The 16,543-nt window shown below is 39.1% G+C and overlaps 1 long non-coding RNA gene across 4 annotated transcripts in view; it reads right to left on the bottom strand.

The window, feature by feature from the left end:
• Positions 1–16,543, bottom strand: part of LOC138419496 (uncharacterized) — a 374,854-nt gene that overhangs the window by 245,134 nt on the left and 113,177 nt on the right. For all 4 annotated transcript variants that reach the window (XR_011248993.1, XR_011248994.1, XR_011248990.1 and 1 more), the window contains one exon: positions 4,157–4,207. This is a non-coding gene — a long non-coding RNA (uncharacterized lncRNA). The remainder of the gene's footprint in view (positions 1–4,156; positions 4,208–16,543) is intronic.

The following is a 16,543-nucleotide window of genomic DNA, read 5'->3' as shown; positions in this document are numbered from 1 at the left end:
GGAGGCAAGAATATACAATGAGGCAAAGACAGCCTCTTTGATAAAAGGTGCTGGGAAACCTGGACAGCTACATGTAAAAGAATGAAATTAGAACACTTCCTAACACCATACACAAAGATAAACTCAAAATGCATTAAAGACCTAAATGTAAGACCAGAAAACTATAAAACTCTTAGAGGAAATCATAGGCAGAACACTCGATGACATAAGTCAAAGTAAGATCCTCTATGATGCACCTCCTAGAGTAACAGAAATAACAAAAGTAAACAAGTGGGACCTGATTAAACTTAAATACTTTTGCACAGCAAAAGAAACTATAAGCAAGGTGAAAAGACAACCCTCAGAATGGGAGGAAATAATAGCAAATGAAACAACTGACAAAGGATTAATTTCCAAAATATACAAGGAGCTCATACAACCTAATGTCAGAAAAACAAACAACCCAAATCAAAGAGTGGGAAAAGACCTAAACAGACATTTCTCCAAAGACATACATGTGGCTAACAAACATGAAAAGATGCTCAACATCACTCATTATTAGAGAGATGCAAATCAAGGATCAAAACTACAATGGAATATCACCTCACACCAGTCAGAATGACCTCATCAAAAAGTATAAACAATAAATGCTGGAGAAGTTGTGGAGCAAAGGGAACACTTTTGCACTGTTGATGGAAATGTAAATTGATACAGCCACTATGGAAGATGGTATGGAGATTCCTTAAAAAACTAGGAATAAAACCATCATACGACCCAGCAATCCCACTCCTAGGCATATATCCTGAGGAAACCAAAATTTAAAGAGACACATGTATCCCATTGTTAATTGCAGCACTGTTTACAATAGCTAGAACATGGAAGCAATCTAGATGTCCATTGACAGATGAATGGATAAAGAAGTTGTGGCATATATACACAATGGAATATTACTCAGCCATAAAAAGGAATGCATTTGAGTCCGTTCTAATGAAGTGGATGAACTTAGAACCTACCATACATAGTGAAGGGAGTCAGAAAGAGAAAGATAAATGCCGTATTCTAACACATATATATGGAATCCAGAAAAATGGTACTGAAGAATTTATTTACAGGGCAACAATGGAGAAACAGACATAGAGAATAGACTTATGAACATGGGGAGAGGGGAGGAGGGGGTAAGATATATGGAAAGAGTAGCATGGAAACTTACATTAGCCAATGGGCATTTTCTCTGTGGCTCAAGAAACTCAAACAGGGGCTCTGTATCAACCTAGAGGGGTGGGATTGGGAAGGAGATGGGAGGAAGTTTCAAAAGTTTCAGTATACCTATGGCTGATTCATGTTGAGGTTTGACAGAAAATAGCCAAATTCTATAAAGCAATGATTCTTCAATAAAAAGTTAATTTAAAAAAGATATATACGAAGCAAATGAGGCAAATCTGGTAAAGAGTGGGTGCTCAATAAACTATAGCTATTTTTCAATATTTCTACTATTACTTAAGAGGTTATTTGTCTCCTAATGAACTGTGTCTTTGATTAAATTAAGAAGCCACAAGATGATATTGATGTCTTTATGGCCTGAGTAATAGAAATAATCTTGGCTTCTTTTTTCATTTTACCAAACTAGAGAAGTTTTTGCCCAAGTCTCCCTATCATATCTCTTGGCTTTCTGTCTACTAACCATACTTCAGGTATAGTTTACCTGAGATGGAAATAATTCTGCTTTCTTGTTTGGTATGATAAGATAGAGCTCTTTTTTAAAATATATAAGTAATTAACATACAGAACAGACATTTCAAAGCTGACAATCTGAAAAAAAAATAAATACCAAAGGACAAAGCTTTTAGTACCTTTTCCTTAACATTTAGTTGATCGTTTATTTCAATACAAATATTGATAACTCTCTTGACTTCCATTAGCTTAAGTCCCGTCCTGGAAACTGTAGCCAAATCAGGATCTAGGACTTCCAGTCCCCTTAGTATCTTTTTGATGGTAGTTCTTCTCATCAATATCTAGTTTTCCTCCCCTAGTTACCTGAAGAGTAGACTTTAATTCCCTTATCCCTCTCTTCCTTCTATAGTCACAAAAGGACAACTTCCCCACATCTCTGCACTAGTTACAGTCTAGGGACCAAAACCTTAGGGGATGCTCTGGATCCCTAGAGAAGTCTTGTCTCTCCAACTAACTGCTAGTCACACCTCTCTGAAATTCAGAGCCCTCATCTCCAGAACTATGTGGCCTCGAATTTATTGATGCTCAGAGAATCTGTGACTCCATGATGCTAACATGGCAAGTGTCATGTATAAATGAAGGTCAAAATGGTCAACTTTAAAATTAGCAATAATAATAACAATAATATGGGAAGACAAAGTCAGTAAAACTCAGCCTTTTGGAATTGACAATCAAAATATAACAGAAATCTCTGACAAACTCAATTGCTCCAATTTCTTGGAACCCAATCAGAAAACAAGTATTTTAATCTCTTTACATGTCTTGTGTCTTCACATGTATATTTTAAGTGTCTTTAATGAGTTTCTTTCCTCAGTTTTTGATTCAAGTGTCTATGTGCTTTGTCTCTCTTAAATTGTAAATTCTGCTAGGAATCAGTTTGGTTCAGTTGCTCAGTGTGTCCTACTCTTTGAGACCCCATGAACCGCAGCATGCCAGGCCTCCCTGTCCATCACCAACTCCCGGAGTTCACCCAAACTCATGTCCATTGAGTTGGTGATGCCATCCAACGATCTCATCCTCTGCCGTTCCCTTCTCCTCCTGCCCTCAATCTTTCCCAGCATCAGGGTCTTTTCAAATGAGTCAGCTCTTCACATCAGGTGGCCAAAGTATTGGAGTTTCAGCTTCAACATCAGTCCTTCCCGTGAACACTCAGGACTGATCTCCTTTAGGATGGACTGGTTGGATCTCCTTGCAGTCCAAGGGACTCTCAAGACTCTTCTCCAACACCACAGTTCAAAAGCATCAATTCTTCGGTGCTCAGCTTTTTTTATAGTCCAACTCTCACATCCATACATGACTACTGGAAACACCATAGCCTTGACTAGATGGACCCTTGTTGGCAAAGTAATGTCTCTGCTTTTTAATATGCTGTCTAGGTTGGTCATAACTTTCCTTCCAAGGAGTAAGTGTCTTTTAATTTCATGGCTGCAGCCACTATCTGCAGTGATTTTGGAGCCCAAAAAAATAAAGTCTGACACTGTTTCTACTGTTTCCCCATATATTTCCCATGAAGTGATGGGACCAGATGCCATGATCTTTGTTTTATGAATGTTGGGCTTTAAGTCAACATTTTCACTCTCCTCTTTTATTTGCATCAGGAGGCTTTTTAGTTCTTCTTCACTTTCTGCCATAAGGGTGGTGTCATCTGCATATCTGAGGTTATTGATATTTCTCCCAGCAATCTTGATTCCAGCTTGTGCTTCATCCAGCCCAGCGTTTCTCATGATGTACTCTGCATATAAATTAAATAAGCAGGGTGACAATATACAGCCTTGACATACTCCTTTTCCTATTTGGAACCGGTCTGTTGTTCCATGTCCAGTTCTAACTGTTGCTTCCTGACCTGCATACAGGTTTCTCAAGAGGCAGGTCAAGTGGTCTGGTATTCCCATCTCTTTCAGAATTTTCCCCAGTTTATTGTGATCCACACAGTCAAAGGCTTTGGCATAGTCAATAAAGCAGAAATAGATGTTTTTCTGGAACTCTCTTGTGTTTTCCATGATCCTGCGGATGTTGGCAATTTGATCTCTGATTCCTCTGCCTTTTCTAAAACCAGCTTGAACATCTGGAAGTTCACGGTTCATGTATTGCTGAAGCCTGGCTTGCAGAATTTTGAGCATGACTTTACTAGCATGTGAGATGAATGCAATTGTGTGGTAGTTTGAGCATTCTTTGGCATTGCCTTTCTTTGGGATTGGAATGAAAACTGACCTTTTCCAGTCCTGTGGCCACTGCTGACTTTTCCAAACTTGCTGGCATATTGAGTGAAGCACTTTCACAGCATCTTCTTTTAGGATTTGAAATAGCTCCACTGGAATTCCATCACCTCCACTAGCTTTGTTCATAGTGATGCTTTCTAATGCTACAGGAATAAGTTTTTTTCTAGCTCAATGTCTATCACATAATAATCCATCAAGAAACACTTGATAACTGATTAGTGACTCACCAGTTAAAATCTTCCTTTTTTTAACAGCTATGTGGATCCCATTGGACATCACTGTAAAAAAAATATGAAATGCTTTGAACAGTTTGATTTTTTTTGTTTTTGTCTATGTTCTCCATGGTTTACTATTTTATTGAAAAACCTATCAAATAACTGTATCTAGTCCCTGTACGTATGCCAAATCATATGTACTATGAATTCCTCAGTTTATAGGTATTTCTCATACCACATAATCTTTTAGTAGTTCTAAATTTCAAGATATTTTATCTGGTGACATAGACTTTATAACCTAATTTTAAAAGGTATATAGTTTAAAAATGCTCATATTTTACAATTCATTCAAACCAAAATTTTAAATGTTCTTTAAACAGAAAAGGGCAATACATTTACAAACTCCCAACCCTTGTTATCTCTTGCATATAATTTCTCTATTCTTGTTCCTAGGTTACATAGCACTGCTTGAAAAATTTTTATAAACCCATACTCAAAAGTATCTTGGAGTAAGAAAATAAAGGACAAATATAGAGAGGATGCTAACCTGCAGTTCAAACAATGATAGCTAATACATGCTTAAATGTAAAGAACAAGGTAAAAATGAACAACTGTTCAAGAATTCCATTTCCTTACTTTGTTATATCTGGCTTTCAACTCTTATGATTAAAGGCAATGATTTCCCTTGAACATCAAAGACAGCAGACACACACCATAAAGTGCATAAGAAAAATCTTGTTTTCTGTTTATTGCCAAAATTGCATAGATACCTCAAAGGGAGAAATAAAGACAAAGTGTGAGAGTTCTAGACTCATCTATGCTTGTCACCAACTTGAGGTGTGTTTTGAGTTCCTTATTGTAATCACCAGTGTCTCTTGTTATTATCTTTTTCTTTCCCACATTCAATACTATCTCTTTTATTCTGGCCAACTCATTTAACCTGTCTGGTAAAGTCTTTCTTGTCACTCATCATAACAATGTAGTGAAAATTTGGGAGACTTTAAAGACTTGAAGAATATCAAATGAAAAGGGTGTTTAATGGTGATATAGTGGAGGTACTGTAAAGATAGAGATTGGAAATAGATATGGATACAAGACTCCCTGTAGACATTCAGATATGTAAGACAATGCTCAACATTGTGCTCTGTGAAAATGAGTTGATTGTGAACTAGCTCACCTACATTCTCAGGCTTCTCTTGGATTATTCCTCCCATGACACTGACCAACATCAAAACTCCCCAGCAGTGTCTCCGTCCACCACTTCTCAGAATTACATTAATTTAGGAAGCAACATTTTCTGACCTCGTCCAGCCACTGCCACACCTTCCCTCTAACACCAGCTCTCAGCAATGCCTCTCCTGTTGACTCCTTGTTCCCTCCTTGCTGCTGCTTTCCACCAACCTCTAGACCCACCAGTAACTCTCTTGATAGTTTAGCCTTTGGCTTGCAGTCTTCTCTCAACTGATTCATGTCAACACCTTGTTCATCTCAATGTCCATATGAATGGTGCTCTCCACACATCAGTTCAGTTCAGTTCAGTCACTCAGTCGTGTCCAACTCATTGCGACCCCATGAATCGCAGCATGCATCAGCCTCAGTATTTTTACACCACCTCTGCACCTTCACTGAAGCACCCACCCACATTTACCTTTGGATCTGTTATTCAGCTTACAAGATTTTAAGTCAAGATTTCCCTTCTTTGATTATTATGTATCCTTCTTACCTTTCCATAGCTACTGAAATTGCTGCTCAGTCACCCTCATCACAGCTTTCAACCTGTTCATTCCTCCCTTACCTCAGTTCTTTCTTTATTTGCCTTTTTAGCCCTCTGTGGCTATCATAATGAACAAGTTAATATGATCCTTCTTAGTACTCCAAAATCCTTTATGTTTCCTTTTTCCATAACACTGGCCTTGGCAAGCTCCAGTTCTGAGCAAACTGTCATCTACTTTCTCCACACTCCTATCAGGCTGCTGAATATTACTGAAGAAAATTTTGAATTTGAGTCACTTCTTTTCATTCCAAAATCTGGCCTCGATTGGGCCTGCACTTCTATTCACAATTTTGGAATTTATCTCTGACTAAGCCTCTATTACTTACACTGAATCAAATTGTTATCAGTAATGTCAAAGTCTACCTACCTCATCATCTTCCATTTTCTTAATAATGCTCTATATGATGTAAATGTAATAGCTTTCTCTTCTCCACACTTCAAATTTTCAGCATAATCCATCCTATTCTTTTTTAGAGGAAGGGATTTTTTTACTGCTGTGTCCATTACATGTGTCCATTCCTTGCCCAACTCCTCCAAGAATGTATTCTATTCATCATCACACCCACCTCTGGCATCCTTTCTCAGCCAACAATTACATCCAGGTCTCCCACACTCATACAAAGTTCCCTCAACCATCCTATCTCCATGAGATACCATACTTCCTGTGTCTTCTTGCAGCCATCAAGTGGAAAAGTGTCTATGCTTGATGCCTCCAACTTCAACTTCCATTTATTCCTCATTTATGTGCATCTGTTTCAAATCCTAAAAGATGGTGCTGTGAAAGTGCTTCACTCAATATGCCAGCAAATTTGGAAAACTCAGCAGTGGCCACAGGACTGGAAAGGGTCAGTTTTCATTCCAATTCCAAAGAAAGGCAATGCCAAAGAATGCTCAAACTACCACACAATTGCATTCATCTCACATGCTAGTAAAGTCATGCTCAAAGTTCTCCAAGCCAGGCTTCAGCAATACGTGAACCATGAACTTCCTGATGTACAAGCTGGTTTTAGAAAAAGCAGAGGAACCAGAGATCAAATTGCCAACATCCCCTGGATCATGGAAAAAGCAAGAGAGTTCCTGAAAAACATCTATTTCTGCTTTGTTGACTATGCCAAAGCCTTTGACTGTGTGGATCACAATAAACTGGAAAATTCTGAAAGAGATGGGAATACCAGATCACCTGACCTACCTCTTGAGAAATCTGTATGCAGGTCATGAAGCAGCAGTTAGAACTGGACATGGAACAACAGACTGGTTCCAAATAGGAAAAGGAGTACGTCAAGACTGTATATTGTCACCCTGCTTATTTAACTTATATGCAGAGTACATCATGAGAAACGCTGGACTGGAAGAAATACAAGCTGGAATCAAGATTGCCAGGAGAAATATCAATAACCTGAAATATGCAGATGACACCATCCTTATGGCAGAAAGTGAAGAGGAGCTAAAAAGCCTCTTGATGAAAGTGAAAGTGGAGAGTGAAAAAGTTGGCTTAAAGCTCAACACTCAGAAAACAAAGATCATGGCATCTGGTCCCATCACTTCATGGGAAATAGATGGGGAAACAGTGGAAACAGTGGCTGACTTTATTTGGGGGGGGTTCCAAAATCACTGCAGATGGTGACTGCAGTGAAATTAAAAGATGCTTACTCCTTGGAAGAAAAGTTATGACCAACCTAGATAGTATATTCAAAAGCAGAGACATTACTTTGCCAACTAAGGTCTGTCTAGTCAAGGCTATGGTCTTTCCTGTGGTCATGTATGGATATTAAAATAAAATAAATTAAAATAAAATAAAATAAAAGAGTGTGTTGGACTGTGAAGAAGGCTGAGTGCCGAAGAATTGATGCTTTTGAACTGTGGTGTTAGAGAAGAGTCTTGAGAGTCCCTTGGACTGCAAGGAGATCCAACCAGTCCACTCTGAAGGAGATCGGCCCTGGGATTTCTTTGGAAGGAATGATGCTAAAGCTGAAACTCCAGTACTTTAGCCACCTCATGTGAAGAGTTGACTCACTGGAAAAGACTCTGATGCTGGGAGGGATTGGGGGCAGGAGGAGAAGGGGACGACAGAGGATGAGATGGCTGGATGACATCACTGATTCGATGGATGTGAGTCTGAGTGAACTCCAGGAGTTGGTGATGGACAGGGAGGCCTGGCTTGCTGCGATTCATGGGGTCTCAAAGAGTCGGACATGACTGAGCGACTGAACTGAACTGAACCTCGCCAAGGTCAACAGTGACCAGCTTAGTCAAATAATCTTTTTTATTAATAATCATTTTCTCAAAGAACACTCAAAGACATGAGAAAATTCCCTTGATAGAATGTTAAAAAATTTTAAGTAACGAAATTATAGAATATGGTCTCAATTTGTGTTATTTAAAGTGTTGACATGGGTCGGGAAGATCCTGTGGAGCAGGAATTGGCAACCCACTCCAGTATTCTTGCCTGGAGAATTTCATGGACAGAGAAGCCTAGCGGGCTGCAGTCCATGGGGTTGCAAAGAGTCAGACATGACTGAGTGACTAACACTAACACTAACAAACATGTTAATGTGTATGTCTGTTCAGAAAGTAAGTGGGGAAAAAACTACCAAAATGTTAGAAGTTATCAGATTAAAGATTACTGATAAATAAGTCAAATTATAAATACTTTTTACATATTTTTCGGGCTTCCCTGGTGGCTCAGAGGTTAAAACATCTGCCTGGAATGCAGGAGACCCAGATTCGATCCCTGGATCAGGATGATCCCCTGGAGGAGCAAATGGCAACCCACTCCAGTACTCTTCCCTGGAGAATCCCATGGAGGGAGGAGCCTGGTAGGCTACATTCCATGGGGTCACAAAGAGTCGGACACGACTGAGCGACTTCACATACCATGCTTTTACAAATATGCTTTAATGAGTATTACTTTCAAAATCAGAAAAGCAAAAAAGGATTTTAATATATTTTTTTTTCCTCATTCTTCTTTCTGAATCCTCATGTGCTTCACCATATTGATTGCAAGTCCCAAGAGTTTTTCCCAGGATTGGCCTCTGAGACATGCAATCTGTGCAGTCACTCAGTGTCCCACACTTAGAAAGACTCTGCATGCAGTTTAGGACTCTTTTGTCTCTGTTTTTAAATTCTCAACACTTTTTTAACAGGAGTCCCATAATTTCATTTTCCGCTAAGCCCTACTAATTATGTAGCTTGTCTTGACTCTTCCTTTAGCTTCAGACACTACATTTTCTTTTTCCTACATCTCTAACCTGCCTTTTTGATTTCATTATTCCACTCACTAAATTCAGTTTTTTATAACAGTTCCCATCACCAACCTTACCCTCTCCTCTGTTATTCTCACTAATGGATTAGCTTTCACCTAAACACGCTATCTGAATATTGAGCTTCAAATATGCATTTCTACCCATAATCTGGATATTTCCACCAGTACCTTCAGTCAGCACTTCACATTTAACATGTCCAAAAAAGGAATGCTGCCTCTACTTATGTGTTCTTCCATGACCTTCTTCTTGCCATCAACTTTGTGTTCTGGAGGTTTACTCATGTTGATGCATGCCACTATAGTTCACTTATTTTCACTGCTGTGTAGTATTCTGCTGTTTGAACATACTTCAATTTATTTCTCCATTTTTCTTGAGATGAATTTTTGGATTCTTTCAGTGAGGTAGTTTGCTATTTCTCATTACATCCTGGTACACACATGCAAAAAAAGAGTTTCCTTGGATTATGAAGCTAGGAATGATATGGCTATGTCACAGAGGTCATCCAAATTCAACTTTACTCAACAATACCAAACTGTTTTCAAAGTGGTTGCTGCAAACTCCTAAATTATCCCTCTGCCCCCCAATAGCCCTTTACCATAAGTTTGTGTTCTATGTCTGTGTATCTATTTCTGTTTTGTATGTAACTTCATTTGTATTTTTTTTTAGAGTCTACATATTAACAATATTATATGGTATTTATCTTTCTCTGTCTGACTTCACTTAGTATGATACTCTCCAGGTCCACTTAGGTTGCTGCAAATGGCACTGTTTCATTCTCTTTTACTATACCACATCTCCTTTATCCATTCATCTGTCGATTTTGCTTCTATGTCTTGGTTATTATAAATAGTGCTGCATTGAACATTGGGGTACACATATCTTCACACTACTATATATTTATTGTATATAGATACCAACAAGGAACTACTGTATAGCACAGGGAACTATATTCAATATTTTATAATAACCTATAAGAAAAAATTTGGAAAAAATATGCATGTGTATGTGTATATAAATCATGTTGCTATACACCTGAAACTAACACAACATTGCAAATCAACTATGTGTTTTAGTCACTCAATCATGTCCAACTCTTTGCAACCCCATGGACTATAGTCCACCAGGCTCCTCTGTCTATGGAACTCTCCAGGCGAGAATTCTGGAGTGGGGTGCCATTCTCTTCTACAGGGGATCTTCCCAACCCAGGGATCAAACCTGGGTCTCCTGAATTGCAGACAATTAGAAAAAGAGAGAGAGACTGCCATCAGTTCACATACACTCTTACCTGCAGGATGAAAACGTTCTTGTTGTTCTGCACCCTCATTGACACTTGAAATTGTTGGATTGAAATTTGTCAATGCTATGGTAACTCACTGTGATTTTGATTTTCATCTCCCTGATTATTAATGATAATGGACATCTTTCATATGCTAATTATATATGAAAAGTATCTTGTTCTTGTAGTACCTTTATAATCAGAAAATTGCCTTTTTTTTAAGATTATACTCTATACCATAGCCTACCATACCTACCATACTCTATACCATACCATAGCTGTTGTCAGTATAAAAAAGGTTTTCACTCAACCCTAAAGAAGACTAAAATCTAAATTCCTATCCTCACTTAGATGTTAAACTCGACCAGTGTCAAAAACTCTTCTACTTTGGGATTTGACTAAGTAATATACTCTCATGACTATGATGATTTATAAAAATAGTTCTGTATGGAATCTATCCATGTAACCAGCTCAGTGCCATATTTAGAGACAGATTAGCTTCCCTGGTGGCTCAGAGTTTAAAGCGTCTACCTCCAATACAGGAGTCCTGGGTTTGATCCCTGGGTCGGGAAGATCCCCTGGAGAAGGAAATGGTAACCCACTCCAGTATTCTTGCCTGGAGAATCCCATGGACAGAGAAGCCTGGTAGGCTACAGTCCACAAGGTCACAAAGAGTCAGACAGGACTGAGTGACTTCACTAACTTCAGGGATAGACAAAATAAAGAAGAAAGAATTATCATGCCACCCAGAAGAACTCAGCTCTTAACCCACAAGAACAAGAACTAGGGAAGAAAACATAAGAATGTATTTTTTGAAGAGTCTTCTCTACTCAGGAAAGGACATGTGGAAACCATGGGAAATGAAAGTACACTGTCAGCCCTGGCCCAACCCAGCTCCACCTCTCCTAGACACTCCCCTGACACTTTCTGGAGTTCCCCAGGCATGCTCTCCTCATAAGTCACTGCTTCCTGTCTATGTCACCTAAATATTTCACATCAGGGAAGACTAAGTACCCTGAGGCAAGGAATCCCCCAGATTGCATGGAAGTTAATTAACTTACAAAGTACACATGGCCATGAATTTCAAGTTCCTGAATTACAGAGATGAGATGATGATTAATTCAGTTAGTTAATGATTAATTCATTAATTCAATCTGACAGATATTTGTTAAGCAACTACTATAAACCTCATAAAACAATAGACCCCTTTGCCAGTTACTAAGTAAAGTTTATAAATCAAGAATAAGAAAGGATTCCACAGCTCTTACTTGAAAAACAAAAAAAAAGACTGCTATCAAGCCACATCCCGATTTCATCATAATTTTGTGCAGGGTATTTAATAAAATGCTATACTTAGTAAGTCTCATCCTCACTTTCCTCTCCAGTAACAACTGTGAGAAAGTTGGCCTTGATATTTATTTCAAAAGATTCTAGTTAATTCACAATCAATTATTGTTCTACCATTCCATCCTCTGAAGTAAAAAAATAATAATGGCAAAAATTTACTGAGTTCTTACTATGTGCCAGAAGTTATAGCAAGTGATATGCATAGCTTCTTATTTAAGCTTCACAACAACCCTCTGAGGTGTATTTTCTTGATGCTGTTGCTGCTCTGATTTAGGTGTAATTCCCACACAATAATAAGCTATATTTAAAGAAAATTTTGATATGTTTTAATGATATATATTCCTCTGGAACCATCACCATAACCAAGACAATGAAAATATCCATTGGTCCAAAAGTTTTCTTATGACCTTTTATAATCTCTCCCTTTCAATCCTCCCTGTTTTCTCCCTCCTTACCATTCAAGCAAGTACTGATTATTGTAGATTAGCTTGAGCTTTCTAGAATTTTTTAAAATGGCATCTTTTCATAAGTACACTGTTTTCCTGACTTTTTTATTCATCATAATTATTCTGAGATTCATCAATTTGGGAAAATTGTCACAGTTGTTTGTTTCTTTGTTTTAACTTTTACTGCTTAGCTCCACATTCCATTATCTGGATTACCATGATCCGTTTTTTCATTTACCTTTCATATTTGACCATTTTTCCAGGTTTTGTCTATCATTTATAAACCAGTTCAGTTCAGTTCAATTCAGTCACTCAGTCGTCTCCAATTCTTTGCGACCCCAAGAATTGCAGCATGCCAGGCCTCCCTGTCCATCACCAACTCCTGGAGTTTACTCAAACTCATGTCTACCGAGTCGGTGATGCTATCCAGCCATCTCATCCTCTGCCATCCCCTTCTCCTCCTGCCCCCAATCCCTCCCAGCATCAGGGTCTTTTCCAGTGAGTCAACTCTTCACATGAGGTGGCCAAAGTATTGGAGTTTCAGCTTCATATCAGTCCTTCCAAAGAACACCCAGTACTGATCTTCTTTAGGATGAACTGGTTGGATCTCCTTGCAGTCCCAGGGACTCTCAAGACTCTTCTCCAACACCACAGATCAAAAGCATCAATTCTTAAGCACTCAGCTTTCTTCACAGTCCAACTCTCACATCCATACATAACCACTGGAAAAACCATAGCCTTGACTAGTCAGACTTTGTTGACAAAGTCTCTGCCCTTTAATATGCTATCTAGGTTGGTCAAAACTTTCCTTCCAAGGAGTAAGCATCTTTTAATTTCATAGCTGCAATCACTATCTGCAGTGATTTTGGAGCCCAAGAAAATGAAGTCTGACACTGTTTCCACTGTTTCCCCATCTAGTTTCCATGAAGTGATGGGACCAGATGCCATGATCTTCGTTTTGTGAATGTTGAGCTTTAAGCCAACTTTTTCACTCTCCTCTTTCACTTTCATCAAGAGGCTTTTTAGTTCCTCTTCACTTTCTGCCATAAGGGTGGTGTCATCTGCACATCTGAGGTTATTGATATTTCTCCCGGCAATCTGGATTCCAGCTTGTGCTTCATCCAGCCCAGCGTTTCTCATGATGTACTCTGCATAGAAGTTAAATAAGCAGGATGACAATATACAGCCTTGACGTACTCCTTTTCCTATTTGGAACCAGTTTGTTGTTCCATGTCCAGTTCTAACTGTTGCTTCCTGACCTGCATATAGGTTTCTCAAGAGGCAGGTCAGGTGGTCTGGTAGTCCCATTTCTTTCAGAATTTTCCACAGTTTATTGTGATCCACACAGTCAAAGGCTTTGGCATAGTCAATAAAACAGAAATAGATGTTTTTCTGGAACTCTCTTGCTTTTTCAATGATCCAGCAGATGTTGGCAATTTGATCTCTGGTTCCTCTGCCTTTTCTAAAATTAGCTTGAACATCTGGAAGGTCACAGTTCATTCATTGCTGAAGCCTGGCTTAGAGAATTTTGAGCATGACTTTACTAGCGTGTGAGATGAGTGCAATTGTGCAGTAGTTTGAACATTCTTTGGCATTGCCTTTCTTTGGGATTGGAATGAAAATGGAACTTTTCCAGTCCTGTGGCCACTGCTGAGTTTTCCAAATTTGCTGGCATACTGAGTGCTGGCACAGGGGAGCCGAGAGGAGCTACTCCACATTCCAGGTCAGGAGGAGTGGCCATGAGGAGATACCCCTCGTCCAAGGTAACAGAAACCCAAGTAAGATGGTAGGTGTTGTGAGAGGGCATCAGAGGGCAGACACACTAAAACCATAATCACAGAAAGCTAGCGAATCTGGTCACACAGACCACAGCCTTGTCTAACTCAATGAAACTAAGCCATGCTGGGTGGGCCACCCAAGATGGGCGGGTCATGGTGGAGAGGTCTGACAGAATGTGGCCCACTGAAGAAGGGAATGGCAAACCACTTCAGTATTCTTGCCTTGAGAACCCCTTGAACAGTATGAAAAGGCAAAATGATAGGATACTGAAAGAGGAACTCCCCAGGTCATAAGTGCCCAATATGCTACTGGAGATCAGTGGAGAAATAACTCCAGAAAGAATGAGGGATGGAGCCAAAGCAAAAACAATACCCAGTTGTGGATGTGACTGGTGATAGAAGCAAGGTCCCATGCTATAAAGAGGAATATTGCATAGGAACCTGGAATGTTAGGTCCATGAATCAAGGCAAATTGGAATTGGTCAAACAGGAGATGACAAGAGTTAATGCTGACATTCTAGGAATCAACTAACTAAAATAGACTGGAATGGGTGAATTTAACTCAGATGACCATTATATCTACTACTGTGGGCAGGAATCCCTTAGGAGAAATGGAGTAGCCATCATGGTCAACTAAAGAGTCCAAAATGCAGTACTTGGATGCAATCTCAAAAATGACAAAATTATCTCTGTTCATTTCCAAGGCAAACCATTCAATATCACGGTGATACAAGCCTATGCCCCAACCAGTAATGCTGAAGAAGCTGAAGTTGAATGGTTCTATGAAGACCTTCAAGACCTTTTAGAACTAACACCCAAAAAAGATGTCCTTTTCATTATAAGGGGCTGGAATGCAAAAGTAGGAAGTCAGGAAACACCTGGAGTAACAGGCATATTTGACCTTGGAGTATGGAATGAAGCAGGGCAAAGACTAATAGAGTTTTGCCAAGAGAATGCACTGGTCATAGCAAAAACCCTCTTCCAACAACACAAGAGAAGACTCTACACATGGACATCACCAGATGGTCAACCCCGAAATCAGATTGATTATATTCTCTGCAGCCAAAGATGGAGAAGCTCTATACAGTCAGCAAAAACAAGACTGGGAGGTGACTGTGGCTCAGATCATGAATTCCTTATTGCCAAATTCAGACTTAAATTGAAGAAAGTAGGGAAAACCACTAGACCATTCAGGTGTGACCTAAATCAAATCCCTTATGATTATACAGTGGAAGTGAGAAATAGATTTAAGGGACTAGATCTGAATGACAGAATGCCTGATGAACTATGTATGGAGGTTCATGACATTGTACAGGAGACAGGGATCAAGACCATCCCCAAGAAAAAGATATGCAGAAAAAAACAAAATGGCTGTCTGAAGAGGCTTTACAAACAGCTGTGAAAAGAAGAGAAGTAAAAAGCAAAGGAGAAAAGGAAAGGTATACCCATTTGAATGCAGAGTTCCAAAGAATAGCAAGGAGAGAAAAGAAAGCCTTCCTCAGTGATCAGTGCAAAGAAATAGAGGGAAACAACAGAACTGGAAAGACTAGAGATCTCTTCAAGAAAATTAGAGATACCAAGGGAACATTTCATGCAAAGATGGGCTCGATAAAGGACAGAAATGGTATGGACCTAACAGAAGCAGAAGATATTAAGAGGTGGCAAGAATACACAGAAGAACTGTACAAAAAAGATCTTCATGACCCAGATAATCATGATGGTGTGATCACTCACCTAGAGCCAGATATCCTGGAATGTGAAGTCAAGTGGGCCTTGGAAATCATCACTACAAACAAAGCTAGTGGAGATGATGGAATCCCAGTTGAGCTATTTCAAATCCTAAAAGATGATGCTGTGAAAATGCTGCACTCAATAAAGCAGTTTAAACACTCACGTCTAGGTTTTTGGATGAGCATGTGCTTTCATTTCTCTTGCATAAATATCTAGGGGAGGAAAGACTAGGTTACCTCTAGGTCAGATGCTTAACATTAAAGCATCTGCACATCATATTGCGTCTGTAAAAAATTACCAAAAAAAAAAAAATCAGTGGCTTAAAAACAACACAAATTTATCTCATAGCTCTAGAGGTCAAAATTTCAAAGTTAAAGTGTTAGCCAGACTGTTCCTACTGGAAGATTTGTGGGAAAATTTATTTGCTTTCCTTTGTTAACTGCTCATCTGCTTGTGTTCCCTAGGTTCTTGGCCTCTCTCAGGACTCTTAAGTTCCTACTTCTGTGATCACACATCTTACTACTGACTCTTATTCTCCTGACTCTCTCTTATAAGGACATCTTTGTGATTATATTATACTCATGTGGATATGATAATCTCCTGGATCTCTAAGATCTTTCACTTAGTCACATCTACAAAGTTTCTTTATGATGAAATCTACTCACAGGTTCTGGGCATTAAGATATGAACATCTCTGAGTAGCCATTATTCAACCTACCAATCTGTCTTCCAAAGAGGTTGCATCATGTTACATCTGCAACAGCGGGATAAGGGATTACAGCCC

This window comes from Ovis canadensis, chromosome 1 (genome assembly GCF_042477335.2).
Source record: "Ovis canadensis isolate MfBH-ARS-UI-01 breed Bighorn chromosome 1, ARS-UI_OviCan_v2, whole genome shotgun sequence".
Classification (NCBI taxonomy): domain Eukaryota; kingdom Metazoa; phylum Chordata; class Mammalia; order Artiodactyla; family Bovidae; genus Ovis; species Ovis canadensis.
Note: the sequence above shows the minus strand (reverse complement) of the source record. Positions and strands in the feature narration are given on the sequence as shown.